The 12,539-nt window shown below is 37.2% G+C and overlaps 1 protein-coding gene across 3 annotated transcripts in view; it reads left to right on the forward strand.

Moving 5' to 3' along the window:
• LOC128026392 (leucine zipper putative tumor suppressor 2 homolog) overlaps nt 1–12,539 on the forward strand; it is a 61,173-nt gene that overhangs the window by 30,195 nt on the left and 18,439 nt on the right. The window contains exon 1 of one of the 3 annotated variants that reach the window (XM_052613479.1): nt 9,038–9,265. The exons of the other annotated variants lie outside the window; for them this stretch is intronic. The gene's annotated coding sequence lies outside the window, so the exon portion shown is untranslated. Of the gene's footprint in view, nt 1–9,037; nt 9,266–12,539 lie in introns of those variants that run through there. 3 annotated transcript variants of the gene reach the window in all.

Genomic DNA, 12,539 nt, shown 5'->3' on the forward strand with positions numbered 1-12,539 from the left:
TCTGTTCTTATTATAATTTTTAAATAAATCATGGCAATGTTGTACTAACTTGGAACAATTGGCCGCGACCTTAGGGTTACAAGTCCGACTCTTTAATCATTTGGCCACAATTGCAAAACCAATAGCAAGTGTTTTCTAATATAGACAATGTAATCTTTGATAAATAATTCCATTAAATATTAAGCTGTTTTATAATTGTATGTAAAGAAGAATTGTTTACTGAAATTATGGAAAAACATAGGCTATGCACTCCGAATCACTCATTAGAAACAGGTAATTCATAAAACGTGGCTGTCACTAGTGTATTGGGACTAATGGTTTTTGTCACACATCTTTTCAGTGTGTACAGGTGAACTGCATGTTCAAATCTTGTCAGGTGACGCCTGGTTAAGAAACAGCAAAACCACTGTAGGAAAAGTTGAGGGACTGCTTTAAATCAGGTGAAACTCAACGGACTGAGATAAACACAATCTGCAAAAACTGTGTTGATGTCAGTTTTACAGGCATTAGCAGAGTTGTGCTCAGTGGGAAAAAAGCATTTCCTCAGTGCCACAGCTGATTATCGCTTCTGCGGGAGTCTGGATGTTGATTAATGGTGTGAATATGTGTCTGGCTGAGTTTTACCCCACAGGGACATTTCAATAAAGGTCCCATCCAGCACTTTGAAGTGTTTTTTTTTTTTTGTACGGGTCGGGCTTATGATGGATGACGAGTGCAGAGTGTGACAGTGGCTTGGATACTGGCCGACCTCAGGGGCTGTAAGGGTCAAAGGGCAGTGTTTGGTGGATGGGAATTATTATTTACAAAATCTTTATGAAAATGGCACTGTAGTAATACCATGTTTTTGATGCACTACCACGGTTGTGGTGAAATCTGATTACCCTTCACGTACTAGACAAGAGACAAAGGTTTTTTTTGCCAGTATTTTCCAGGAGGGTGCACTTCTTCAGATTACAGATTTGGCCCCTTTGGCTCAACTCTGGTTAGTATGCAGTTTGAGCACATGACTGGCAGTTCTTCAGGACTTTGTGTTTCGCGTGTGTGTGTGTGTGTGTGTCGTCTATGCAGCTGCTCTGCCCCTGCAGCTCTCAATCTATGCTCACACTCGTTTTAGCAGCTGTCTGTTTCCTTCCGGAGAATGATCCCTGCTCTGTCTCTTCCTGTTCATGGTGGAAATGACATCAGAGACTTTGTGTTTTTAATGTTTTATATTTAAAAGAATATTTCCAGAGATAGAAGAATGGTTTCTTATTGGCACAGAGGGAGGAAATATCCTATAAATAATAATAATAAAAACAATAATAATAATAGTATATATATATATATATATATATATATTTATTTATCTATCTATATTTATTTATAGATATTTAGAAATCTCTTGATTTTAGAGCCAATAAGAGGTTTTGTATGATGATATGATTATTGTGACACTACTAAACATTGTCTGTGTTTTTTAAAAGAATCAAACCAATTTTTTTAATAAAATAACAATTTATTCTATAATACAGTAAAAACTATGATATTGTGAAACATTATTAAAAGGTAAAAGAAATTGTTTGAAAATATTCTTCAGTGTCACATGATCCTTCAGAAATCATTCTAATATTCTGATTGGCTGCTCAAGAAATATTTATTATTAATATCAATGTGGATTTTTTTTTTCTGTGAATTATTTTTTGTGTCAAAACCATTATACCGTTTTCAAGATTCTTTGATGAATAGAAAGTAAAAAAAAGAAAAGAAATAAAGAACAACTGCATTTATTCTTTTGTAACATTAAAAGTCACTTTTGATCAATTTAATGCATCTTTGATTAGTAAAAGTAGTAGCAATGTCTTTCAAACAATGGTTCATATTTGTAAAATACTTTATGTATTTATTTTTTGTAAAATGTTACATGGACATACGCTAGATTATTAAAATACGGTCAGTTATGTGTGCTCATCAGTCTCATCAAGTTCAAGAGTTTGTGAGTTATGGTTATGTGTAACCTTTTTGTTGTCTGAATGGCTTGAGGAGCTTCAGATGTCTCACTACGCTCTGCCTTCTCCCGATTCTCTATATCTCTCTCTCTTTCCATGGACTGATTTTTTTTTAGTTATGGGAAATAACTGTCTGTGCAAAACATCTTTCAATGCTTATGTTAGCAGCTCTCCCATAGCAAAGATGACTAACTCTTCAACAGATGCTCTGTAGCGGGTATTTATTTTTCGAAGAAATCTATTATTCTTTCCATCCACTGTTAAAGTGTGCCAAGGCATGTCAACCCTATGACTCACCGCCCCAAACTGATCTGAAGATGAAAGTCTGATGATCTTATTTTTCAGTGTGACCTTTGCTGATTATGATGCTATTTTTGGTTTTTCCACCTGAGGTCTCTTCGTGACTGAGACCACAAACTCTTGAACTATTTTAAAACCCTGGTCTTTCAACCTTTGACCTCACTTGACCCTTTACGCCCGTAAAACAGCACTAGCAGCTCTTGGATTCCACAGCCAGTGTCAGGGACAGGTGTGTTTCTGATATCTTTCATCATATTTATCACCTAAATATATTTTCTATAATAGCAGTGCCCGATTTAAAACTATATTGCTCAAAGGTTATTCTTTAATAATAATATTTTACATTTTGAGTTCATATTAAAGCCTTTGAATTTTGTCTTAGAAATCTTGGAAAATCTGAATGTAGGATGTAGGTGTAGCATAGGCTCCGGTGAAACCCGAGTTATAAACCTAAACCTAGTTTTGTTTACAGCAAAGGAAAACCAGTCTCCTCTTGGCTTGTTTCGCAATCTCTTTTCTCTCTAATTTTCAATTTTTCTGAAATCCTTGCTTTGTTCTTCTAATATGCGACCAGTGTTTTTTTTCTGCCCTTCCACATTTGTCACTTGTCGCAGGAGCTTACACTATGTCAACATCCATCATTCAAGGAACACCACTTTCTTGTGAATGCGAGTACAACAGTTAGTGGAAGTTACGTTTTAAATATGGATATTTTTCTTAAAAAAATGCATCGCTTCACTTTGTAATGCCTTTATACACCCCCTGAAACCATGTGGAGCACTTTTTTATGATGAATGGCCCCACTTTTTGGGCTTCAAAATCTTGACTCCCATTCACTTCCATTAAAAAGCTTGGCAGAGCATCATGCCGATATGAGCTTTTTTTTTTTTACATCAAGCTGTCTGCACTTTCAACAGAGCACAAAAAGGACACAGAGGTCCTACTCATCCTTCTCCCCTCTCGACATCACCTCAGTGGTCTTATTGCTTTTCCATGGCAAGGAGCAGAGCCATAAAAGTAGATTGGTTTGCAATGCTCAGACCTGCTGGCAGCTTCACACATATAGTTTCATTACACGCCATTCATTACAGCAGCTCAGACCAAGGGCTCTGTATATGTGTAAGAAGTCTGCTTGTGTGTCTGTGTCGAAGTACTGCATGTATGTGTGTTTCTGTCGCTGATGGTGTGCGTATGTGGAGAGTGTATGGGATGTGTTATGACAGCAGATGTGTTTGGCATAAGCTCAGTGCTTTGTTGATGGAGGTCTGTGATTCTGGGGGGTCTGAGCTCAGGGCTAGAGGTGTATATACTCAATCCCAGATTTGATGTCCTTCTCTGAACCCATGATTTTGTTAAGTAATCTGCTTCCAGTAGAAAGTTAATCAAAGATTAGAATGCATTCCACACTGCAGTCTTTGATCATTTAGATGGTAAAACATGTTTTCCTTCTGTTAGGAGTTGATTTTCTCGGCATGCTTCTCTCATGTCCCTCAGGAATAAAGAGCAAGGATTCATGGACATCATGCACTCATCCAACATACATTTTGTGATTTGACCTCATTAGGAGGCCCTATATTCAATGCAGATTTTTCAACATTTTTATGCTGATTTTTAAGGGCAACTGTTTGTAGAAAGTGAACATGAACGTAATATTTTAGAAAGAAGTCTCTAATGCTCAACAGGCTGCATTAATTTGATCTAAAATGAAGTAAAAACAGTAACATTGTGAATTATTCTTACCATTTAAAATAACAGTTTTCTGTTGTAATATGTTTTAAAATATAATTTTCTTAAGAGGACTGGAAAGAATCTGCTTTTTTTTTCCACCCACATTTTCTGTGCTGATTTTTTTAGAAGGAATCCACTGACTAATGGGGAAAGTCGACATTAAATGTCATTGCAACCCATTTTACTTCCTAATTTCACATATTTTAGATTAATGAAACAGATTATACAAGAAGACAGAAATGTTGGGAAGGTTTTTATACTTTAAAATTTAACTGGCCTGTGAAATTTGGTTTAAATGTGACTAGTGGGTGGAAGGGATTGGTTGAAAAAGTGACAACCAATATGGTTTGAGACCAAGCATGTACATTCTTATCAAAGATTACAAAAACTGAATTCTTTTAGAAATAAAATGCACTGATGAATCATGTCCAAAAGTAAAGAGTTTCATGTTGACTCTAAACATTATAAAGAGTTTTAAAATACTTACTGGCAACTGAAAACATAATCAAACTGAATTAAACATTAATTAAATGAACATGCAATGTGGAATATGCCAAATTTTCTGGCAATGTGCACCTAAATCTTCAGATATCAGCTGAGTTCTGCTTTTTTTTTTAGCAATGAAACTCAGTTCACAACCCTCAGTCTGCCTCTCAACAGTTGTTTTGCTTTTTGCCCTGTCTCTCTATCTCTCCCTCTCTCTGTAGATGAAGGGTCAAGTGTTTTGTTGGAGGTTTTGAGGGCCTCTTATTTTGTGTGTGTCTGTCTGCATGTGTGTGTACATGTTTGATCAGATCAATGTGTGTGTGTGTGGGGGGGGGGGGGGGTGGGGGTGGAAGGGGGATTAGGTTCTTGTTCAATCTTTTGTCCTGCACTATCATTAATTTTCTCTCCCTTTCCTAACCAACTCTATTCTGTTCCATTTCTTCCTCTATTCCTCTATCACTTGAATAGAGACAGCAGGACTGGGAAGTTTGGGGTGGGGGGGGGGGGGTGGGGTTCAGAATTCCCCTTCCCCCCATTCATACTTAATCAAGGCTGTTCATTGCCCCACTTTTGACCGAACTTGTTTGCCACATTGATTTAAATTGGATAATCTTGTACCATATTGATGAAAAAATAAATAAATACAAAGAGAAATAAATATTTACTGTTATTTGTTATCAACAATAAACTGTGCATTAAACATTACATTATGTCAGGGTTTCCCAAACTGGGGATTGTGAATGAACTGCAGGCAGGCCCGTCGTCAAGGGGGGGCATCGGGGGGCAGTGCCCCCCCAAATGACTTTTTGTGCCCCCCTAAACGTAACACACAGAACAATTAACCAAACTTGCATTACTGTGCATTCACACCGCCGGCGTCGAGAGCGTCAAAGTGGCCGGAAGTCATTCATTTCAATGTAAACCAGCGGCGAGGAGCGGCGCGGCGCGACTTGGCCTTTGAGAGCGTCGAGCAGAGTTGAAATCAAGGCAACTTTATGGTAATGAGCTATGACGCGGTTGGGCAGCAACCAATCGGAACGTAGAAGTCAACCGCTTGAGAGAATTCCAGAGGACGCAGCTCCGATCACATTAGTTCCCAAGCAAAATATAGGACAGGTTGATTATTGCCGTTTCGCGTTTGCAATAATCTATGATGTGTCCCTGTTTGCATAAAAAATTATTAAAAGTGATACGTGGATCAAGGTGTCTGAGATCGTTAATTTTAAGTAAAGGATCTTAATATTTCGTCCACAACAACATTAAATGAGATTAACTTGTAACGTTAACCTCCTTGTGGTTAGTCTGCATAAGTTCAACAAGTCTGTTTGCTTTGCGGCCACTTTTAATACAAAATAAGCATTCGGTCTACGTCAGAGCATCTGAGCGCTCTCGAATCTTTCTGCAGCGTCGTGAGCAGAGCGGCAGGAGCGATTTTTGACGCTCCCGACGCCGCCGGTGAGAACGCGAAGTTAAACGCTTGACATTGAATGTTATTGATGTAGATCATTGCACTAATAACGTTGTTTCAGCAGAACTTGGCTCACATGAACAGTAATCACTACAACGTAACACATTACCTTCAGAAATGATTCAGACGATTCATTATTCAACGCATTATTACACAGAACATAATTTTAAATATAATTATATTCATAAATGACTGTTAAAACATCCCAAAACAGCACCCAAACCTTGCAAAGACCTACCTCATTAATTATTCAAAAACAACGGCCAATGGCAAGTCTCCAGCAGCAGACCTTTCAATATGTTATTTTTGTTAATATGTTAGTTTTATTAATTCAAATTACAATATGCAGTTTGTGTGTAAGTATATGTATATGTATATATAAATCATGCAATTCATTTAGTTAAGCATACAGTATTGTATTGTTTATACGCAATTCCTTTGCGCAGCTGAGCTGCGCGTTGCATGCGATCTCAGAATAAATTTTTGGCGGTTTTGGAAATGTTAAGAGACAATAAACAGAGACCTTGGGATCAAACGGTAACGTATTTTGTTTGAATAATTGAACAAAACAAGACTGTGGTCTATTTTAGTTATAGCCTAATATGGGTTTATGTTATGGTCCGTCTCAGATCATTAAAAAAAAGTGTGCCCCCCTATGAAAATTAAATGCCCCCCCATTTGGTTTGTTCTGGCGACGGCCCTGACTGCAGGGCGTCTGAATATTGATTAAAAGTTAATGAAGAAATGTTCAATAAAAATATTAACATTTGAAGATTTATGCTGTGTGGCCTCCCAGTTCTCCATATAAGACAGAATTAACACAAAAGCTAGAAATAAGGAGATTCAATGAATTATAATGAATTCATGAAAAGTTTACTGCCATTTTGTGAATATTCAATAATTGTGTAATCAATAAAAAGTAACTGAAGTCTGATTATGAGTATATTTAAATGTAAAATAATTTAATTACAAATTCTAATATGTTCTAATTATGTCGTCGTAATCTGATGACATAATTCAGATGGAATATAATCAGTTCTACCCAGCAGTGTGTGAAGGCATTGGTGCATGTGCGGTGGCTCTGGTGAGGAGAATGCAGTTGGCCCGATGTACTGTGAGATATGTGTGTGCTCTGTGGCTGGGAGTATCATGTTAAGTCTCCCGAGTGAATAAATGTGGAGTGTATGTTCATATGATAACTTCCCTGGAGGGCAAGTGTTCATTAATCACTCGGATGCTCATCTGTTCCTAATGCTTCATTAGCTCGCCTTCCTCCGTCTCTCACTTTCTCTGTCTTTTTCTATCTTTTTCGTTCCAGCTTTTCACCTTTTCACTTCACTTGAGAGTTCCACACCAGTCAGGATCCCTGTCTGTGTGTACTGTTTTTCGCACACACATGTTAGGAACATAACACATCATGCTTACGTGCTTTTGTTTGGGAAAGGCCAGTGAATGAGGAGTGGAGCGGTTAACGGTTGAAAGGGGAGAACGAGTTGAAAGGCAAACCTTTAGACAAATGGCTGATTCTTCATATACAGCAATTCCTGTCACGAAGAGCTGAATTTTCAGCAACATTCCTCCTGTCTTCAGAGTTTCAGAAGATCCTTTGGAAATCATTCTAATGCTATGTTCAATTATTATAGATGCTTAATTATTAATAATATTAGTATTATTATCAATGTTGGAAAGAGTTGTGCTGCTTAAAAAAAAACTGACCCTGTATATATTTGTGTATTTTATAAACCTTGTCCCAGATCCAGACTTTGTAATATTATTTTTACATCATAAAATATTCAAATACATTATTAAAATATTATTATTTTAATTATATTAATTATTATTAAAAAAAAAAGAAAGATAAAAAACAGGATAAAATATGCGTGGAATTAGCATGAATTTTTCAGAATGTTTTTTAATTATTTTGTATTCAAATTATGTGTACAATTGTCCCACAGTTTTTACCACAACAATTTTTGCTTTTTTAATGTTTTTGTCTAAAGTTGATGTACTTTGCTCTTAAGGAGACAACAGTGTAAATGCATGTGATGTGTGAAGAAAACAAAGACAAATCATGGTAAATAATAACATCTCCAGAGATATATTAATTTTATTATTTCAAAACCTAATGTTGTAAAATGAAAATGTGTCAAAGTTTTATTAACTGATTGTCTTTATGCCCAGGAAAAATGTTGTTACCATAATTCCTATCACATTTGTTAATTCATAAAAAAAGTTAATAAAGAATAGAAATATTCTCCTGTGATGGATGTATATCATCTGATGGACTTAACAGACAAATTAAACCGGTGACAATTCCACAGGACCAAATTTGAAAGAAAAACCAAAAAGTTGTTGTTCTGTCCTTGTCATCCTCACGAAGACTGGATCCCTATGTTTGCTTTTCATGAAACTTTCAGTGTGATGTCATACAGCACAACAAACCCTTTGTTATGCTTTGTATTTGTGCATTTGTGGTGACGCCACGGTGTGTGTTTGCTACACTCTTTCATATGTTAAAGCATCAACAAGGTTTGTGGGCAGTTTTTTCTAAAAAAAGATGGGTGGATAATCCAATAAACCTCTGTTGATTTTGTCCAGTAAGTGTTCATTTTGAAATATTGCTAACAGTATAAAGGTTATTCTTATATTTACTTTATAAAATAACTAAAGATTCTGCAGCATAAAGACATGCACCATTACCTGATGTTTTTACATTTATACTAAAAGGTAATTTACTTTCTATAACAGTATAAACTTTCAGTCAGATGACAGAAGACAGTTTTGATAATGTCGATAATTTAGAGGCCTTAGAAATGTGCTCATCAAATATTATAGAGTAGGATTAAATCAGCTGCTGAGGGTCAGGCTTAAAAACAGGATGGCAGTATTTCCATTTTCCACACACATTGTGGAGAAAAAGGGAAAAGAAAGACAAGGGAAAAGAGAAGGAGTGAGCATGAGGGATTAATGTGTGTGAGGATGGGGGTGGTGGAGGAGCAAGGGGCCATAGACAAAGTTAGAGAGGGAGGAGGGTAGCAGGAGAAGGGGGCGGTGCTGTGGCGACAAACAGCAGGGAAAGAGAGTTAGAGAACAGGACTGAGAGGAAGGGGGTTTCTGCCAGAGAAAAGAGAGGAAGCTTTGGCATGAGGAAGAGGAGCAGAAAGAAAGAGTGTGTGAGAGAAGGAAAGCTACAGAGAGAGTGTGAAAGACTAAAAGAGGAGTACAGTGAGCAGACTGGGATTGTACCTCCAGGACAGACTGGGGAGACGCGAGGAGGCAGCCATGCAGAGCACTATGGGTATGTCAGCAATACAACTGTATTTATTACACCCTGAGAATGCACAAGAGTTCAGATTACCACTGCAGAGCGTCACAAGAGCTTTGAAGTGATGTGAAATGAATGATTAACTTTCTTAAAGCTGATAGCGCTGGGGTGAGAAGGAGCTACTTGAAGTTTAGCAGCACTGTTAGTGCTCTCTGTTGAGGAGAGATCTGTGGGGGAACGATTTTAGGGCACAAAGTGTGTTATTTTGACAAATGTTGGCTACTACTCAGGATTTTTATTGTTCTGTCAGAGCACAAAAGACATAACAGAGATCTCATTTACGTTTGATTTAAGCAAAAACTTTAACTAAGATGTTTCTTCGGAAATTCCTAATCTTTGGGGAAATAAAAATAGACCCAATGAAATGACCGTTGCTAAACAGTAAGAGTGAAGATCTATGAAATGATTGTGAAAGCTCAGCTCATTTGATCTGGGAAGAATTTGATGAGGAATGTTTTGAGTTTATATTGAGATCTCTGACGATTACATACTTTGGTGTCTTATTAAGTCTGAGCTTAGTTTGAAACTTTGAGATCTTTTCTGGCTCTCAGGAAGAGACACGTGGGAGATTACTGGGAGCTTTTCCCACAGGAGAAAACATCTAAGATCCACAAGTCTTAAACAAAAGTCTTCATTTGCTCTCCTTTTAATGTAATTATTGTTTAGGGGACATACTGTAAGTGTGATCTCTTTTGTTGTTTTTGTTCAAATAAAAAATAACGTTCTTTATTGGCATCTATGGTTCCAGAAAGATCCATGGAACTTTGCCATTCCACAAAAGGTTTTTTACGGAAAATGGTTCTTTATATTTTGTAAATGGTTTAATTTGGGAAATATTCACTGAAAGCCTCTTCAGGAACTAAAAATGGTTCTTCTATGACATCACTGTAACCCCCCCCCCCCACCTCGGATGGGATGAAGTTCATAGTGAAGTGCCTCCAATATATTGAGATTCCCATTTGTGTTTAAAGTGGATGTGATTCAGCTCATGGCACATTCTTATACAGTAAACTTTTGAAATAGAGCGGCCCGTTACTGAGTGTCAGCAGCATCCAGACTCAGCTCCAGATGAGATCACCAAGGTGGTGGTGGGGGGGGGGGTGGAAAGGTGCTTGCCTCAGTGAGTCGGAAAATAATAGATGAGTTAAATCACTCTCATATGTTACAAGGCTCTGAAATACAGCCTTAGAAAATGCGGTGAGCTCATTGTCTCTGTAAGGACAGTATGTGCCTGACTGACCGGCTGTGTCTCACTGGTTTAGGTTCTCCAAAACACCTTGTACCATCTCCTCTCATTACTTTTCTGTTTCTATTTATGAGATGCTTTTATGTGCCAAGTATTTATGCAAGGCTTCCTGCATAGGCAATAATCAATAATGACTTATCGTGCAATATATGTACTTGACAGCAATATGTTTTGGTGAAGCTATATATCGGCCATTATATTTACTTAAAAATTTATATCACCGTGTTATTTACATTCCACTTGCGCCTGAGTCTTTTGCATCTTCTCATACATAACGTGGTGGAGTCATGAGGTGCTAGTTCAAATTTAAAAAATGCTTCTACAAAAAAAGTTTAATCTGAAGATATGGCCTTGTTTAGGGATCTGTGCCTTTGTGCATACGGACATCCGACTGCTAAGTAGTGATTGTGTTTTTAGCAATAGTGTGCACACTTAAAGCGTTAGTTCACCCAAAAATGAATATTATGTCATTAATAATTCACCCTCATGTCGTCCCGAACCAGTAAGACCTCCATTTATCTTTGGAACACAGTTTAAGATATTTTAGATTTGGTCCGAGAGCTCTCAGTCCCTCCATTAAAACTGTGTGTACGTCTACTGTCCATGTCCAGAAAGGTAATAAAAACATCATCAAAGTAGTCCATGTGACATCAGAGGGTCATTTAGAATATTTTGAAGATGAACTCGGTGTTCATCTTCAGTTCTCTTTTCACAGCAGTTCAGTCAGTGTACTGTTTGAGTAAATGAATTACTCCGGGATATTGGTTTGTTTGAACTCAGAGGGAGTGTCAGCCACATTAAAAAAAGATAATATCATAAGTCATTTGCGGATTAATGCGTATTGGAGATGCGAACCATTTTAAACGATTCAGTTCGATTTGGTGAACTGGTTCAAAAAGATCTGGTGAAATCAAATGATTCGTTCACGAAACCAGATATGAAAAACTGCTTTGTTTTGAACTCTCTTACAACAGACACGGAAGAGAAGAAAATGCTGAATAAAGTCGTAGTTTTTGCTATTTTTGGACCAAAATGTATTTTCGATGCTTCAACAAATTCTAACTGACCCTCTAATGTCACATGGACTACTTTGAAGATGTTTTTCTTACTTTTCTGGACATGGACAGTAGACCGTACACACAGCTTCAATGGAGGGACTAAGAGCTTTCGGACTACATCTAAAATATTTTAAACTGTGTTCCAAAAATAAACAGAGGTCTTACGGGTTTGGAACAACATTAGGGTACGTTATTAATGACATAATTTTGCAAATTGGGCGAACTAATCCTTTAAAGGGATAGTTCACCCAAAAATGAAAATTATGTGAATAAAGACTTTTTTTCTTTGCTGTACTTGTCACTTTGCACTTTTTGTTAGAACATTTTTATTTACTAGTTTAAAGTATCTAATATTTTTATACTTAATTTCCATGATCTAAATATTCTTGAATGAAAAGTGAAAATGAATGAAAATGAAAAGTTTGTTTTCATTTGAAAGTGTGTTGGCATTCTTGCATTATAATGCTGTTACATTATAGTTATATATTCAGATTATATTATATTTCTGGGTCAGTATATCTCAAAACAAAAAGTTGTTATTGTGACAGACAGGCCTGTTCCTGCAGTTATATATGCAGAGGGAGATCTCATTAACGTTGAGTCAGACTCAGCTGACTGCACTGAATCAAAACTTTCCATGGCACTCTTTTCCTCTCCGTCTCTGTCTGAGCTCGGCTGGAATCTGTTGGGACCGTGTCTGTATGTCCACATCCTCTTGCGGCTGATCCCACTGTGGCGTGTTTGCAAGTTTTTATGACCAGCTCCAAGGTTGTCTTTTTTTCGGTTTGCGGCTCCTGCGTGGTTCACCATATCTGCTCTTTTGAGATGAATTACATATTCATGCTGGTATAGTTTGTCTGAGGCCATGCTGGTTATGTAAGCACTGGTGTGGAATTAATTTACCGGTATGTGCACTGTGACACTTTTCCCCCCGACTGCAGTG

This window comes from Carassius gibelio, chromosome A13 (genome assembly GCF_023724105.1).
Source record: "Carassius gibelio isolate Cgi1373 ecotype wild population from Czech Republic chromosome A13, carGib1.2-hapl.c, whole genome shotgun sequence".
Classification (NCBI taxonomy): domain Eukaryota; kingdom Metazoa; phylum Chordata; class Actinopteri; order Cypriniformes; family Cyprinidae; genus Carassius; species Carassius gibelio.